Below are 18,661 nucleotides of genomic sequence, written 5' to 3'. Positions count from 1 at the left end.
ATGGGGCTTCCCGGCCAACGATGCCATACGCTCATTCCCATCCATAAAGATGAAATCAGGGCCCAATGCACCCCAGAAAAGACGCACATGGAGAAGGACTATAGTGTCACAATAGCGTTGGCCGGTAAGTGTATCGTGTTCAAAGATCTGGTGATGAGGAAGTCCATCCAACGTTATGCCTCCTCATACCACAACACCGGGACCATCAAAACGATCACATTAGGCTGTAATGGACGTGACCTCAAAGGCGAGGGGTGAGAACGCGATATGCACCCAGGAACGTTGTCGAACTTCACCGTTTTGGTGGCCCAGGCGTTAAAGGACGGGGAGCATAATGTTCTTAGGCGCCTTGACTTCCAAAGCTTTGAACACGGTACACCGTATCTCTTACCCATGTGCGTCTTTTCATGGTTGCATTCGGTCCTGACTTCACTTTAACGGATGACAATGTGCGACCTCGTCTAGCGACCCAGATGGAGGAGCTCATGGAACGAAAATATATTCAGCGAATGGACTTGCCTGCCCGTTACCTCGACTTAAATCACACGTGCTAGTGTGGGGTGCGTTCGGAAGACGTATTGCAGGACGTTTGTGTATTGTGTATTAAACCGAGGATCTAGAAGCGATGGAGAGCCTTCGTCCCACCGTAGCCCTGAGTGGTTGACAACCCCACAACAGGCCACGGCAGTCCACCCGCCCCATCGCCGTCCCACACTGTACCCAGGGTTATTGTGCGTTTCGGCCCCCAGTGGACACCCCCCTCCCCTTCCGGGAACGTCTCATGACAGACGAGTGTAGCCCCAAATGTTTACGTGGCAGAGTAATTATGGTGTATCCATATGTGGAGACAGTGTTTGCGCAGCAATCGTCGACATAGTGTAACTGAGGCGGAATGGGGGGAACCAGCCCGTATTCACCGAGGCAGATGGAAAACCGTCTTAAAAACCATCCACAGACTGGCTGGCACAGCGGACCTCGACACTAATCCGCCGGGCGGATTTTTTTCTTTTTTTTTTCCTTTCCCATTGCTCTTTGTTTCCAGTAAACTCCCACATCAGTTTCCCTTACACACTACTTAAACTAACTTGTGCTAAAGACAACACACACTCCCATGCCGGAGGGAGGACGCGAACCTGCGGCGGGACTGGCCGCGCATTGCGTAACATTGCACCTCTAACCGCGGGGCCACTCCGCACTACATTGCAGGACGTGTATATGGGTCAAAGACCGTCCAACAGATGTCAACCGCGCTGGTGGAGGAATGGAACGCCCTACCATAGCAACATTTAAGCCAGCATGGAAGCACGATGCCCAGAATGTATTGTCCTCCATGGTGATCACACATACTGTTAATAACCATGTCCTGCCTTTTGTAATGTCCAGGGATACAACATAAATCGTTGATATTTTAGTGTAATTATTTTCTGTGAACAAAAGTGTCATCTCAACCTCAATGCGTTACTTTGTGTGCTGTATGGTCCAACTTTCTGCAAGCTGTGTTACCTGGCTATGAAACGTCGTGTGACAGTTACATTCGTCCTTAAGTTTTAACTGTTTCATTAATGCACGTAACATGTAATTTCAGTGATGTATTGCAACACGTATGTTTCGAACTTTGAATAGGGACCTGTCCCAATATATTGAAACTTGAGAGGTTCTCTTTAGAGTGCTAAAAAGATAAAATGTTTATTAATATTTGCAGCGAATTTTTCTTCACGTGTACTCGAGAGACATGTGAGACGTTGACGTCCGAACACACTTCCAACTCAAGTGCCACGTAAACGAGTAGGCTCAATATCGTGGACTTACACTGTATATCCCACAGCTATATTTGTCTAAACATTGTGGCATACTATTCTGTTGCTTTGTTTTCAAAAACAGTCGAATGCTGTTAAAAATAGTTTCCACAAAATACTGAATTAAGTATCGTGATAGATGAAATAATTGGTAGTATAAACCAGACAGCAAAACGGTCTGCTCTTGTATCATTTCCAATACTTACGTGCAAAGAGTCGCACGGACTATTTAAGCTCTTTTTGTCCGCCAGTTGAGGAAAAGGACATTTATGAACATGATTATTAACCCCTGTCACTAGTTTTAATTATTTACCTCGCACTGAACAAACCTACACTGCCAACCAGTAGAAGCATGTGTTGTGATTCGTCAAGACAATCCAGACTGTTCCTTCGTGTCGAGATTGTGAGACACCACTGTCATTAGCGACTTCAACAACCGGTGATGACACTCACTTACCGCACTCTCCTGTCTTTTTTTCTTTTTTTTTCCTTTCCCATTGCTCTTTGTCGCCAGTAAACTCTCACATCAGTTTCCCTCAAATAACCCCCTATTTCTTCTTCCCATCCAATTCTCGGCATACCTGATAGAAATAGACTGCTGACAAGTATTAAAATAATGAAATTTACCTTACTGTGCGTATACAGTACAGAGTTATTCGGAAGTACATCCTGGATATCGGAAGACGACTGTGCTAAAACTAGAAGACGTACAGAAAATGACACATGTCAATGGATAGAGGGTCTCTCCAAGTTTCTAGTCATAATACGCAACGTGGCACAGTTGCAGAGCGCACCAATAGAGGGCAGGCATTACACTATGTATACAAATGAACTCCGCAGAAAGGTAAAACGAACAGATTTCAATGCGTGCGTGTGTTTGTGTGTGTGTGTGTGTGTGTGTGTGTGTGTGTGTGTGTGTTTGGGCGGGGGGGGGGCGGGGGATCATTGCCCCCCACGAAGGCGCAACATCAGTAACCGTAATAAAGTGCACGCACAAATTGGCTACAGTGGAAACAATAGATAATTTTTAGGTGGAAGAGACTGCATAACTTAGTACATAGAGTTGTCAGCTCTAACAGCAATAACGATTTTAACCCAGATTGGCGTCTAGCAGAACTGAACTTTGATGACAGGTGCGGGTTCAAGGAGTAAACGGTACACCAATCGCTCGCAAATATATCCACATTTCGGTCACAATGTGGCCATCTCTAATTCATTAAATGTAAGTTAAAACATTAAAACCCCTTATATATGCACATAGTCCCAAATAACACTGGACGTAAATAGTCCAGTTGGGACTATATGGACATGAAAGTGGTACAGCCCGACACCAAGAGCGCGACAACGTGGAAGTCCCGGTGGTGCTGGCCGCGTCTGAAGAGCACGGGACTGTAACTAACGTTAGCCATAGCTGCTGATGGGGCTGTGGCGCAAGCAGGAGCAGCGTCTGTTGGGGCGCCCTGTTAGGTGTCTGGCCAGCGGCGTAGAAAGGTCGCTTCGGAGGCGAAGGTCGGAAGGAGACGACCTGGTGGAGCAGCGAGGGAGTGCACGTCATCGACGGTGCTGGGGTCCGCCTCAATATGTCTCTTGAGCATGTACCGGTTTAAGAAGAAGCTTAAGATTGCTCTTGAGGTCGATTATGATTAGCTGATGACGACTTGGCAGGTGGGGAGAAAGGCAGCGACTACCGAGTGCGGCGGTCGTTTTCAGTAAGTGGCATTGTGTGAGCTCTGAGTAGTTCTATCTAAGATTGTCTACATTCTGGTCATGTGTGGCACCCGTTGGCCCCACCTCTTTCGTTGGTAGCAACAGTAACAGGATGTGAAACGGAGCAGAGGTTTATTGGGATCGAAAATATGGACAGGTTCATAGTAGCTGAAGTTACGTTACCGGTACCAGTACGCATCATATGCCTTGAATGAGTTGGTACAAGGGGCTAGATATACTGTTTATATTTGTGAGTGTGACCACGTCCTCTGGAAGTGAAATCTTTTTTTCTATGGCCTTACGAAAAATAAATTTTTGAAAACGTGTTCATTTCTGTCCACCCTGTGCCACCACTCGCAAAAAATCTTTTCTGCTATATTAATGTTTCATCTTAAATTTACTGCACTGAAGACAGCACTGTAGACGGCCACAAAGTGACCAAACTCCGGACATGGAATAAATATTACTTGCGAATGGTTGCTGTATCCCTTAATACTTGAAATAAATACCGTCGCTTGGGACATCTACTACCTTATGGAATCAAACCTGATAGATTTATGTATGTCATTGTATGCTTCTTCAGCTCTATCCCTGAGTTCACTGTAATGGTTAGCGAGTGGGACGTGTCATTCTCTTGTGAATCCCCGGCGAGAAGTTTTCAGCGAGTGAGAGATCTGTAGAAGATGCTAGCTGAGAAAACAGTCGAACGCCCTGTGTACTGACGCAAGTTAGGACAGCACGGAGCATACGCATTATTGTGTTTTCTTGTTCGAAGATACCGTCACGGAGATTTGAAGACAGGTCGCAACCACAGGCCTTAACACATTACCTACAAATGTGACACCTGCTAATTGCAGCTATGCACCCAGGAGGTGGTGTGTACCAAACTGACCCCTTACCATCACGCAAAGTGTGGCGATAACGAATGCAATCTAGTAACCCTCGTTCTTCTCAGAGCTTCCACCACCAATGCGTTCATCTTTCTGCTGTGCGCAGAACGTAACTCGTCTGAAAAGACGTCACAGTCCGTCTTCCGTACCCAGCGTTGTCGCAGACCACAGTACTGTAGGCGCGCATCTGTTACCGGGTCAACGCAAGTCGCAGGATCTTAGGAGGAGAAAAACTAAACTTCTTAGCCAAGATTGGAATAAAACACTGTACTGTGGAATACCGGTTTCGGTAAACTATGTTACCATCATCAGATCTCCGTACAAGTTATTATAAAAATGTTGTGCCAGATGCACACAAAACCTTTACATTAAAGACTTTGTGTGCATCTGGCACGACATTTTCATAATAACCTGTACGAGGATCTGATGAGAATACAGATCGCTCCTTCATACTCAGTATCAGTAAAATAAAGCGGCAATGTTCGTCATACTGGGAGACCTTTTAGCCCCATACGTACTGGTGCTGTCCATGTGGATACTCGTCTAGCTCCAACTAGCCCATTTCCTGACAGAGTATGTGACGTGGCTCTACGATCTTGGCGGTCGAACGAACTGTGTGTCAGTCTTGTCTGTCGCTAGCTGCGTACGATCTTTGAGGTCCTGCTTGGCACTGAGTATAGTCCTGCTGAAACCATAGATTCATTATTATCAAGATACTCTTAGGATCAGACCACCACGAATAGCATTGTAGCGGAACAATAATAATCTCAGTAGGCTGAATTCAACAATCTGGTACAAGTCTCTTCTCCATTTATTAAACATAATACGGTGTTCCCACGGGCACTGTTTCTTTGTGGCGGAGTGGTAACACGACAATAACATCCCTGTAATGGACTGGCCTGCACAGAGTCCTGACCTGAATCCTAAAGAATACCTTACGGATATTTTGGAACGCCGACTTCGTGCCAGGCCTCACCGGCCGACATCGGTACCTCTTCTCAGTGCAGCACTCTGTGCAGAATGGGCTGCCATTCCCCAAGAAAGCTGACTGAACGTATGCCTGCAAGAGTGGAAGCTGTCATCAAAGCTAAGGGTGGGCCAACACCATACTGAATTCCAGCTTTACCGATGGAGGGCACCGCGAACTTGTAAGTCTTTTTCAGCCAGGTGTCCGGATAATTTTGATCACATAGTGTACATTAGAATCGTCAGACGTTAGGATCTTACCACAAATGTGGCCCTATTTGTAACCACCATCAAAAAATACAACAGAATAATATATATAAATATACAGATTCTCGTACATACGAAGTTATCCGAACATTGTAGGCCCATATCACAACAACACAACATATTCTATGAGGTGTAATATGTACTGTGATAATTACTTCCAACATATATCTTCACTTTAACTGCATTCTAATTTTTGTTTTCGTTGAAGTTGCCACAATCGCACTTCGTCAATACTGAATTTTAACGTCAGTTGCTCACATGGAAAACATCGGTATTACACTCCTGAGACATCATAGGGGAGATTTTTGTATTTTTGTTAATGTCTTTTTATTACTTTTTGTCAATGCCTGTTAAGAATGTATGCTGGTAATGTCAATCACTAAGTTGGTCAAGTCTTCGAGTATGATAAGAAAGGGCGTAACGTCTCATCACAAACGGTTAATGTTTTTAAATTTAATCGATGTTTTTGGAAAGGTAAAAAGGCTGTTTCTGATGTTAATTTTTCTGTATTTTTTAAAGAAATTACTATGTGCTTTTACTTTAGGTATATTCCTATAAAATTTAAATATTTACGTCAGAGAGCGTAAATTTATTGTACTTTTTTTAGTATGCCTGTACTGCGTTTTTAAAGTTTTGCTATCACTTCTGACGAAAGAAGTAGTTAAGTGATTTTAAAGGTTATTTTTTATATAAACTTTGGTTTTTATGTGATGGTATTTGTTGTATTTGATGGCTGCGTGTTGTACGCGTTGGAATACAGAGGTCACTATGATGCTTGTTTCTGCAATACTGAGCTTAGCTAGATAGTTGTGTAACCTATAAGCTGATTGTACGTTGGATCGGCAACATCTATGTTTAACTGCTAAGGTTACAAGAAAGGCTCTTTCGTAAATTTAGAAACAAAATTATTGTATGTGTAGTCAAAGTGAAGTTATCTGTTGGAAGTAATCACCACAGTACGTGTTACTCCTCCTAGAAAATATTGTGTTGTTTTGATACGGAACTACAAGGTTAGAATAACTTGATTTTTACATATTTTTCTGTTTCTGTATTTTTTGATCATGATAATAAACAGGGCCACATTTGTGTTAAGATCCATATGTTTTATGGTTCTTATGTATTTTTAGTACTGAAGGTTTCACACAGTGACTGAAATCCATCTGTAAAATAAAGGATTTCAGTATTTACGAACGATGCTGCCATTTATCCAAAATATAATGTTAGAAATTACACTTCTTAACATCTGACTACCTGCCCAGTAAGCTTTCCTTCTGTTGGTTGTTCGTTTGGTTTTTATCCTTGAATGTGTTAGGTTTTCCATAAGTGTGTGTGTGTGTGTGTGTGTGTGTGTGTGTGTGTGTGTGTGTGTGCGTGCGTGAACAAGAAACAGGAGGGCAGAGTCACGAAATGAACGTCAAAGGGGGAAGTAATAAAGTTCTTCGTAAAACGTGTAGCTCCGATGCGGCTCAGACGTCGGGTGCTGTCGGAGCTGAATACAGGAAGTACGTAGGTTTTCCCAAATTAGATTTTTGCGCTAAATAATGGAAGTTTCTCAGGAAGACAGGATGAAAAATGAGCACCGCCTGCAGACAGTTAACGAAGACAGAATTATAATGAGGATTATCAACCGAGGGGGTGCGGAAGGAGAGGTGGAGATAGAGCGAAAGAGAGGCGCACATACTTCGGCAAGGGAAGATATTGAGGAGCATGCAGGAAGGCGAGTTATGCGGAGGAGGCGGCAGCAGGGGTTCGCAGCGGGCGCTGCCCGGAGGAGGTTGGTCGCAGGAGGCCAGGAGGCGTGGCTGTCTGCCTCCTTAAGGAGGCGAGCCATGCGTGGGGTTTTGCAGCTACTGCCCTACGTTCCGTCTGGAAGCCCTATCCTCCCTTCTTCACCGTTTGTGTGTGTGTGTGTGTGTGTGTGTGTGTGTGTGAGAGAGAGAGAGAGAGAGAGAGATCGTGTGTGTGTGTGAGAGAGAGGTCGTGTGTGTATATGAGTACATGAGGAATGTATTCAAGGCAACATAGACTCTGCTTTCACGGAACTATACACGCCTGTAGGGAAGGCACTGTTGAGTTTAATGCACGTGCGAACTTTGCGTTAAATTGTAAGCGGAGTGACTGAGCTTGCAGCGTAGAACTTTAACTAAAATTTCTATGGATACCGATAAAAGCGCTTACAAAAAACTGAAAAACAACTGTGACGCTTATTTGTAAGCGTAGGCTTCCACAGCCGTTATCGCTGTCTGGACTGTTGACCGCGTTGCCAATACATAAAATAAATTGTCCGACGTTTCGGGCACTATTGCAAGTGGCCGGAACGTCGGACTATTTTATACAGGGTGTTACAAAAAGCTACCGTCAAACTTTCAGGAAACATTCCTCACACACAAAGAAAGAAAAGATGTTATGTGGACATGTGTCCGGAAACGCTTAATTTCCATGTTAGAGCTCATTTTATTACTTCTCTTCAAATCACATTAATCATGGAATGGAAACACACAGCAACAGAACGTACCAGCTTGACATCAAACACTTTGTTACAGGAAATGTTCAAAATGTCCTCCGTTAGCGACGATACATGCATCCACCCTCCGTCGCATGGAATCCCTGATGCGCTGATGCAGCCCTGGAGAATGGCGTATTGTATCACAGCCGTCCACAATACGAGCACGAAGAGTCTCTACATTTGGTACCGGGGTTGCGTAGACAAGAGCTTTCAAATGCCCCCATAAATGAAAGTCAAGAGGGTTGAGGTCAGGAGAGCGTGGAGTCCATGGAATTGATCCGCCTCTACCAATCCATCGGTCACCGAATCTGTTGTTGAGAAGCGTACGAACACTTCGATTGAAATGTGCAGGAGCTCCATCGACATGTTGTGTCGTACTTGTAAAGGCACATGTTCTAGCAGCACAGGTATTGTATCCCGTATGAAATCATGATAACGTGCGTGGAAGAACATGGGGCCCAATCAAGACATCACCAACAATGCCTGCGCAAACGTTCACAGAGAATCTGTGTTGATGACGTGATTGCACAATTGCGTGGAATCTTAGAATTCTATCTTAGAAAACGCAACATGAATTCTTTCATCTACCAAACAACTTAAAATGCCTGAAAGACATAAAATATCTTTTGGTGTCTATGAAAAGAGAAGTGAGAGAATTATGAGCTAAAGTTGAAGCACTGGTAAAACCTATGCTTGTGTGCTCAGCTACAAGCTGCGAAGCAGAACGCAGGTTTACTGCTATGTAATGACAGAAGATCTATCTGTGTTCAACAATGACACAGCAGAGGCCAAATCACGAAGTAGTCTGCAGCGTGCAGTGTGCACACGTTGCTGTGGGATCAAATGAATTTAAGAAATGTGGCTAGACTGTCTACATTCAATTTTGTGACCAAGAGAAGTATATTTGGATCACTATAGGATGAACTTTGTAAGATTATTTCACCTTATGCTCTTAACAACGTATTTTTTAACTACTTACATTTTTAATCTCAGTTTTCATAGATTTTTGTTTGTGTTTTTAAACGCATTTTTAATGTTTGAAAAATAAACTACATATGATTGTGCGTGAAATAAGCAACTTTTTTACATTTCCAATAAAAATCAAGTCTCCACGGTTCTTTAGGGCTTTGTGCATAATAATCATACAGATACTGCAGATGAAGTTAAATAATTTTATATAACTCTTTTTTATACTTGGTATTCTCAAAATATGTTTCAATGCAGGCTTAAAACCGCGCGCTTAGGAGCTTTAAGTGCCACTGACATCAATAGTCTGAAGCATCCAGAATGCTTCCTAAACTGGTTTTAGGTCCCACTCTTTTTCAACTTTTTTCAAGCGGAATTCCCGTTTAGACACCCTTGTGTTCTATATTCCCCCCTCCCAATAATTTAGTGCTGGTGGCGCCCGTTTGTCAGACAATGAGTGTGATCCTGAGGGACCAGTAACGCTTACCAGTGCTAGAAGACTGTCTCTATTACTAACCAGAAGCCTGTAACTGTTGCTGGTTCCCTAGCTAACAGCATCCAGGGACGACAAAAATCTGATATTCAATATTTCGTGTAGTTATTGGCATGATTTAAAACTTTCAAATGCTGTCATGATATACTCATTACGTGTTAAAAGTTTGACACAATAAGACAAGTGTTACTTTCAGAAACTGTGTCTTTGTCTTTAGGCAGCGAAACTGCCAACAGATTTTATTCGTTTACTATTTGACAAACAGAGGTCTTAGCGACTTCCAGCAAACAACATAATTTCAAACTTTCACGAAACGTTTTCTCGCTGGCAGCAACCACTAACTGATGAAGGGGGAAAACGTCTATCGCTTTCATTTTCGCAGTTCATGCAGCATTACTGCAGCAACAGACGCGACGTCTGAATTTGTACTTGTGTACTATCGACTATTTGCCACACAGACAACTTCCACATATACCACCGAACGTAACTGCAATATTATGTCGTTTTAAAACACATAGCTCAGGAGATAATGACGTCATAAACAAAGAGATAGGTGAAAAACTAACTTTTACTTAAAACTGAGGGTATGTTACCTAGACTAGTGTTTCGTATTAAGAACACTTAGCGGCTTCTAACTAATTTTAAACATAATTTCAAAAATTTTCTAATCTTTTTCTCGCTTACATGCCCGACTTCAAATTTTTAAATTATTACGTCATTTCTAAAGTAATCAGACGTTTCAAGTTGTTTTATGTATTGGTCTTGTAGTAGTTTACATTCACCGCAACTCACCTACGGTGTGTGCCAGACAGTACGTTGCACCACTAACAGTCGTTTCAATCCCTGTTACGCTAGCAAATAGACCGAGCAAAAAACGACTGTATACAACTCTCCGTGCGAGCCCTAATTTAGCTAACCTTATGTTAGTGGTCATTAGGCGAGACTTACGTTGGCAGCAGTAGGGTCGTTCTACTGTCAGCTTCAAACGACGGTCTCTATAGTTTCTCAATAGCGTTCCGCGAAAAGAACGTCGCCTTCCATTCAGGAATTCTGACTTAAGTTCCGGAAGAATCTCCGTAATAGTTGCGTGTTAATCGAATCTACCAGTAACAAATCTATCATGCCCGCCTCTCCCATTAACCTGATCTGGTACGAATCCCAAACATTCGAGTAGTCCTGAAGAACAGATCACACTAGCGTCCTATACGCACTCTCCTTTACAGACGAACTGCACTGGGTGATAGGGCGATGCCAGGCGGTAAGCCTACACATTGGCCTTCCACCTCGAGTAACGCGAACGCGTTACCACCGGCCACTCACCCTGCAATGAGGGTGGATCCTGTGCGTTGGGTCCACTAGGAGGTGCCTAGGCAGTAGAGCCAGTTGACGAAACGAGCGACTTCCCTGCGTCCATGCGAGGCGCCTGATGCTCCACTTCACCCCATGACAGCAGACCGAAGATGGCTGACCGTAGCCAAAAGTGCATTCAACTGTTGGTGAATTGCGGCCAGTTGCTCTGGCGTCCGCACACCGCACGTCATATCAATCCTGAAACACAGAAAGAGCTGTATAGGTAACGTGCTGCTCTTCAGGTGTGTAGCAGGTGACTGTTGGATTCTGAGTGGGATGAAAAGAACGATTTCTGGCTCTTCCAAACAAATCAATAACAGCTGCTCTATAGACTGCCTGAACTTAACTTTAAAATTACAGAACACGAGATTAGATTTCTTAAACAGAAAAACACAAGTGTAGTTTGAGAATTAAACTACAAAGGAAACTCAGAAGAAGCTAAAAACGTAACTTGTTGATCGTGCAGCTGGTGACGGTTGGAACCTGCCTTGAGTGCAGTATCAGATCCGTCTTTGTAAAAATGACTCAGACAAGGAAACATGAATGGAAGAAGAGGTAGAGACGACGTAAATAGCAAAGAAAGAATCTTGATAGCAGCATATCTAGAAGATAAACGAAGCCAAGACAGAGTACGTCGTTATGACTCGTGGTCATTGTCAGACTGCTAATCATCTACAATCACTGCAGGTTGGGGACCATTCCTGTAAGAGAGTGCAAGAATTCAAATACCTAGGGGCACTTTTCACTGAGAACTCGTCATGTGAAGCAGAGATCAATGCCAGAATACAAGCAGGAAACCGATCTTACCCCAGCCTAACACAACAGCTTAGGTCAAAATAGCTCTCCAGACAGTTCAATATTCGACTGTACAAAACCCTGATCCAGGCTTTTGTTCTATATGGCTGTGAGACATGGAGTATCCGGAAACAGGACTTCCATAAGCTCCTTGTTTTTGAGAGAAAAGTGCTTCGGAAGATCTTCGGTTTGGTTGTGGATGCAGATACAGGGGAATGAAGGATCAGATACAACCAAGAGCTTGAGGAACTATACCAGCAGCCCAACATAGCAGCAACTGTCACAGCCAAACGAATGCAGTGGGCCGGCCATGTGGCCCGGATGGAGGATCACAGATGGCCTCGGAAGATCCTGGATTTCACACCTACAGGAAAGAGACCGCCAGGGAGACCCAAGAAGCGTTGGAGGGATGGACTCCATGAAGATTTAAACCAAGTGTCAATAGATGTGGACGAATGGCGGATAGCAGCAATGGACAGAAAACAGTGGAGGAGGAAACTTGTAGATGTGTGTGGTCCACTGGGCCTGATCACGTAGTAGTAGTAGTAGTAGTAGGAGTAGTAGTAGTAGCATATCTAGAAGCAAAGAAAATGACTTTGCACAGTGAAAAATTTGCAATTCAGGGTTAGCAAAGTTTGCTTCTTACTATTTCTTGAAAAAAAGTGTAAGAACATCTTCCAACACATTTATTCTTTCTCAGATATGTGTAATTTCAGTTACACCAGTAGTCGGGCAGTTACTCAACCGAAAGTATTAGTGTCGCATTCGCATTCGCTACATCTACATCTACATTTATACTCCGCAAGCCACCCAATGGTGTGTGGCGGAAGGCACTTTACGTGCCACTGTCATTACCTCCCTTTTCTGTTCCAGTCGCGTATGGTTCGCGGGAAGAACGACTGTCTGAAGGCCTCCGTGCGCGCTCGAATCTCTCTAATTTTACATTCGTGATCTCCTCGGGAGGTATAAGTAGGGGAAAGCAATATATTCGATACCTCATCCAGAAACGCACCCTCTTGAAACCTGGACAGCAAGCTACACCGCGATGCAGAGCGCCTCTCTTGCAGAGTCTGCCACTTGAGTTTGCTAAACATCTCCGTAACGCTATCACGGTTACCAAATAACCCTGTGACGAAACGCGCCGCTCTTCTTTGGATCATCTCTATCTCCTCCGTCAACCCGATCTGGTACTGATCCCACACTGATGAGCAATACTCAAGTATAGGTCGAATGAGTTTTGTAAGCCACCTCCTTTGTTGATGGACTACATTTTCTAAGGACTCTCCCAATAAATCTCAACCTTACCAAAAATTAATTTTATATGATCATTCCACTTCAAATCGTTCCGCACGCATACTCCCAGATATTTAACAGAAGTAACTGCTACCAGTGTTTGTTCCGCTATCATATAACCATACAATGAAGGATCCTTCTTTCTATGTATTCGCAATACATTACATTTGTCTATGTTAAGGGTCAGTTGCCACTTCCTGCACCAAGTGCCTATCCGCTGCAGATCTTCCTGCATTTCGCTACAATTTTCTAATGCTGCAACTTCTCTGTATACTACAGCATCATCCGCAAAAAGCCGCATGGAATTTCCGACACTATCTACTATGTCATTTATATATATTGTGAAGAGCAATGGTCCCCTGTGGCACGCCAGAGGCTACTTTAACGTCTGTAGACGTCTCTCCATTGATAACAACATGCTGCGTTCTGTTTGCTAAAAAGTCTTCAATCCAGCCACACAGCTGGTCCGATATTCCGTAGGCTCTTACTTTGTTTATCAGGCGACAGTGCGGAACTGTATCGAACGCCTTCCGGAAGTCAAGGAAAATAGCATCTACGTGGGAGCCTGTATCTAATATTTTCTGGGTCTCAACTGAAACAAAGTCAATTTTTTCAGCTCTTTGACGCGCCCACACCTTGCATGCACAACAACGTATGCAATGCCGTCTAACACACTCACACTCACGCCAAGGCCGGATTCAGCAAATCGTCAATACGTGGTCTGCTGCCACAACCGTTATCAGTGTACCAGCCAACTAATATAAAAAATAGTAAAGCACTAACAGCACATCGCATCCAGGGAAGCGAATTCAGTGATGAGCCGCGCATTACCACAACGTGCTTAACATAGACACGGTACACCTTCGGAACGCAATACAGAAGTGGTTCTGCGTGGTATATATTCGATAAGTCCTCGTTATGTTTGCGGAGGTGTATATCCTCTGCTGTCCACTCGTAGGTCTCGTAATACTAGTAAATTACGGATCGGTGGTTTGTGCGCCCGATAGTCTCCAAATTGTGTTCCATGAGATTCACATCAGGCGAATTACGTGGCCAAGACACCAATCTGTGTTCATTATCACGTTCTTCAAACCACTGTAATACGGCCTTGTTATACAGACAAGGAACCACGCTCCACCGAACAGAGGCCAGTTCTGACATTAGATTTGCTTGGCACTTCCCAATACCAACAGCATACAATTTCCTTAGTTATTACTACATATAAAAATTTTGGTTACTTTTAATTCATTAAGTAAATCTCATGAATTATTTTATAGTATGCCAGGCTATCGTGAACTAAAATGGCCACTTCAAACGTTTCACAAATGGTGCCAAGGTTATAATTACATCTTGAGAGAAATTTGAGGAAGCCCCCACTCGACTAGGTTAGAATAAGCAGACCTGAAAATTCATGGCCATTAGAGCAAAATAAATAGTAAAGAGCTGGAAGTTCAAAGGCCGTTCAGCTTACAATCAAAGTGGCAATGCACTCAAACCCATGCGCTCACTATGTAACAAGCGTTACGAGAGTATAATCACTATGATTACTTAAACAGCCTACACCAGTATCAATGTAAGAAACTCGTAATTATTAAGGACGGCTCATTGTAGTATGGCAACCACGGCCCTTATCGCAGTACCAAGGTAAATAGTAGGGAATAGTAATTTAAGCTCACGAGCTCACTCGCGAATTACACTACGAGTTGATTAGTTGATTTTACCCTTAAATTAAGCTAACAGTTCTCTCTCTCTCTGTCTCTCTCTCTTTCTTTCTTTTTTTTTAAGAAGCATTTGGAAACAAATACAACTTCCTAGTAGATTCGTAGTACAAATAGAAGTTAAAAACAACTTCTCACAAAGTCTGGTGGGACTCTTTGCTGCCAGGAACACAATAATTGTGCCCAAATTAAGAAAGGCAAGTATTCATGTAAAACACAAAAGACAACTTGTACTCCAAACACTGCAGCGAAGTTCAGACTATAGCTCCATTACAGAGCACCAGAATCCAATACATAAAGCATAGTCTAAAGCTGCTCACCAAAACCATAATACATGGAACTGGTCGCCCGCTGCTGACTGGGAGCAGTAACAAAAGCAAGGTCCACGTCGTCTTTCATATGCTTGATTCGTAGCAAATGGGTTGCCAGAGACAAATAGCGTGTCCGAGGTGTATCTTGCATTCATCCCACACGGGCCGCAACAAGAACACAGATTTCCAACGCCACGGTCACGCCACTGATACACTGGTACCACTTCCGCCTTATACCGCGGTTCCTGTCGGAACTTGCAGTTAGCAGGAATCTCCACCGACTACTACGCGGAGGTGCTCCCATCCCGTCGCCGAACCGTTCTCCGTCAAAGCCTCACACACGACAGCGCAATCAAAAGGTCGAAGCCAGCCATAAGGCCATGGTGCTGATGGAACTGAAAGGTATAAGAAAATATAAGGTAAGAAAACTAGGAAAAACATTGACAGTAAGGTGGAAAACCAGTGCCTGATTAACAATTTACATTAACTTAAGAATTCCAATAAGATAAAATTAGTACTTGACGAGGCTAGTAAAGAATAGCTTGAAGATGTATTCCATGTAGAAAATGATACAGAAACCGAGTCAATGATAGAACTGACAGCTGTAACATTAGAGTATTAGGGTTGTCCAGAAAGTAAGTTCCGATCGGTCGCGAAAGTGAAACCACAGTGAAAACCAGAAACGTTTTGCTTGAAACATTTAGGTACACCTTCCACCTACTTCTTTACATCGTCGCCGCTCCAACTTCGAGTTTTGTCGTAGTGTTGTATCAGCTTTCCAATATCCTCGTCTTAGAAAGCAGCCGCCTGTGCTTTCGGCCAGTTACCTGCAATGGTCTGCACTTCGTTGACCGTGGAAAAATTTTGTCTTCATAGCCAGCTGTTCTTGTGAGCAGAGATAAGACTCAGGGGGAGCCCATTACGGGCTGTATTGTGGGTGATCAAACACTTCTCATCGGAAACGCTGCAGGAGCGTCTTCATTGCCCCTGCAGTGTGCGGCCGAGAATTGGCATGAAGTACGAGCTGCTCGACAGCTGTGTTATGTGGGATGCATGACACAGGCGAAATCTCTAACCAGGCCCTCATACTTGGCGAGAGACGCTATTCCCTACTCATCTTTACGTGCTCACTCAAAACTGAAAAGAGCGACGCGACACGATCGACGGGCATGCTAGAGACACTGCCCAACATATCTGTGCAAATATTTACCGGATTTTCCCAGTGGTTTCCATTTCGCGACTGATTGGAACTTACTATCTGGTATATGGTCTATGTAGGCAGTCACAATGTAGTGAAAATAAACAGAGGAAAATGGAGGAATAGAAAGCGTCAACGCCATGTGGGAAGCAATGGATTAAGTGAAGTTTATATGAGGGGAAGCACTGAGATGCATTTGGCCATTTTATTTTAAATCAGATCTTCGAGGCAGAAGTTCGTTGATTTCTAGGGCCTCCAACGGGTTGAGTTTTTAGCTTTTATTTGCTACATAAGGACATGGGACATGACTGGTAACTGTGGACCTCACTCAGTACATCGTCAGCAAATGCGGAGTCTTAATTCTGCAACCTGCAGCTGCGTTCACATTCAGACAGCCTCGTCGCTATGTCTCTGCTTTGTACACATACACTGATGGAAAAAAATCGCAACACCAAGAAGGAGCTGTGTCTCATAAAAGTTGGTAGACGTACTTCTACATCTGAAAGATGATGTTTATTCCAGTTTTGCGCCAGTCGAATAAGAGTGGAGCAGGTAGCGCCACTATGAGGATGCAAATCAGGTTCACTTTAAATACACGCTATAACGGTCATGTGCGTTAGTTACCTTTGAGATTGGACATGGTGGGTGATTGTTAATTGAGAATGCCTGTAAGTCGACAAAGATGTCATTATCAACAGCTCACCGTATTTGAACTAGTTCGTGTAATAGGGTTACTAGAAGCAGTATGTTCCTTCTGAGATAATACAGGAAGACTGGCCAGAAACGTAGCCACTGTACATAACTGCTGGCAGCGGTGGTCACACGAATGTATGGTGCAACACGGCCGCGTGGCACTGTCGAATGTTCAAATGTGTGTGAATTCCTTAGGGACCAAACTGCTTGGGTCATCTGTCCCTAGACTTACACAATACTTAAACTAACTTATGCTAACAACAACAACACACACACCCACACACCCATGCCCATGGGAGGGGGAAGGGGCCGCGCAATCCGTGACTTGACGCCTCAAACTGAGGGGCCACTCCACGCGCCTATCTGTTGGTGTTGAGATTTTTTCCATCAGTGTAGTTTTGTCGTGTGGCAGCCTAGTGTATGCAATGGCCAGTAAACCATGTAAGCAAAGCGGGAACACAGGTTCCAGCAGTAAAGAGTTTCTGAAGCCTGTAGGCCGTGGTGTAGGATCCTGATTTGATAAAAATAAGAGTATCAGGTAACTAAACGCAATTGTGTTCTCATTCGGTAAAAATGACTTCGGTATTACACCATCTCTTCTGTTGTCGATCGACACGGGAGTTTTAAAATGAGTGACGCCATTAGGGATGATGAAATCTTCGCCATATTCATACAATATTGCAGTGTCTGTGTTGTTCAGAATTACGGTGCAAAGTTCCTTCTAACATGTATGCATGTCTGAAGGAACTTTGTATAGTACTAACATGAAACTAATGGAGTGATCGTATGGCATTCTAGGCCGGGGGACCCCATCTGGTGTTGTTGGGCCGACTAGTGCAAATATTTTGATTTGACGCCACTTCGGTGACTTGTGTGTCTATGACGATGAAATTATGAAGAGCACAACACAACAACCACTGCCCAAGCGGATAATATCTGCGGTCTTGCTGGGAATCAAACCCGAGACTTTGCATGGCAATCAGTCACTTTGAGCACTTAGAGAAAGAGGCGGACATCGTAAACAACACAGGCGGTGCAGTACCGTATTTATCTGCCGAAACCGGTCAAGGGACTTCCAGTTAAATTGTATACCATGTACAGGAACGTACATAATGGATGTTCGAGTGCAGGCTGTAGAAACGTGACTGATCAGATATGGAAGATTTTATCTGGCCGTAGGACGTGCTCGGGTGCCTAATAGTAAGTCGACCGCTCGCGATAAGCGAGAAATCCGTGTTCAAGTACCTATCCGGCACAAATTTTTCATTGCCCTGACTCAGTTATACAGCTGACAGTTGTCCATATTCGCAGCTGTAAATATATTTAATGTATCCGTCATATTCGTTTCCTATTTGTCACAAATGGGCAAGACGTTTCGCCTTACCCATCGAGCAGGCGAGCTGAGTGGCACGGCCAGCCGCCAGGCCGTCACTGACACACAGGCACACGTGTGATTACGTGTGTGCGGCGACGGCGGCTATCGACTGCCCGCCGCTCAATTATTCAGCGCCAATTGCTGGCGTTCAGTTTCTTCCTGCGGCCGGCGGATGACGTGTCATGACTTATTGAGGCGCACGCGCGCGCCCGCCCTGCCCCCTGCGCGTTGACAGCGGCTGCCCGCACAACAGGGATCGAACATGCGCCGCACTGATTATTCACGCCGCTCGATGGCGGGTCACGTCGCGCAGCTTATTGACGGCCGGATGCTTAAG

The sequence above is a fragment of the Schistocerca nitens genome, chromosome 2 (genome assembly GCF_023898315.1).
Source record: "Schistocerca nitens isolate TAMUIC-IGC-003100 chromosome 2, iqSchNite1.1, whole genome shotgun sequence".
Lineage (NCBI taxonomy): Eukaryota > Metazoa > Arthropoda > Insecta > Orthoptera > Acrididae > Schistocerca > Schistocerca nitens.
This window is presented reverse-complemented; position numbering follows the sequence as displayed.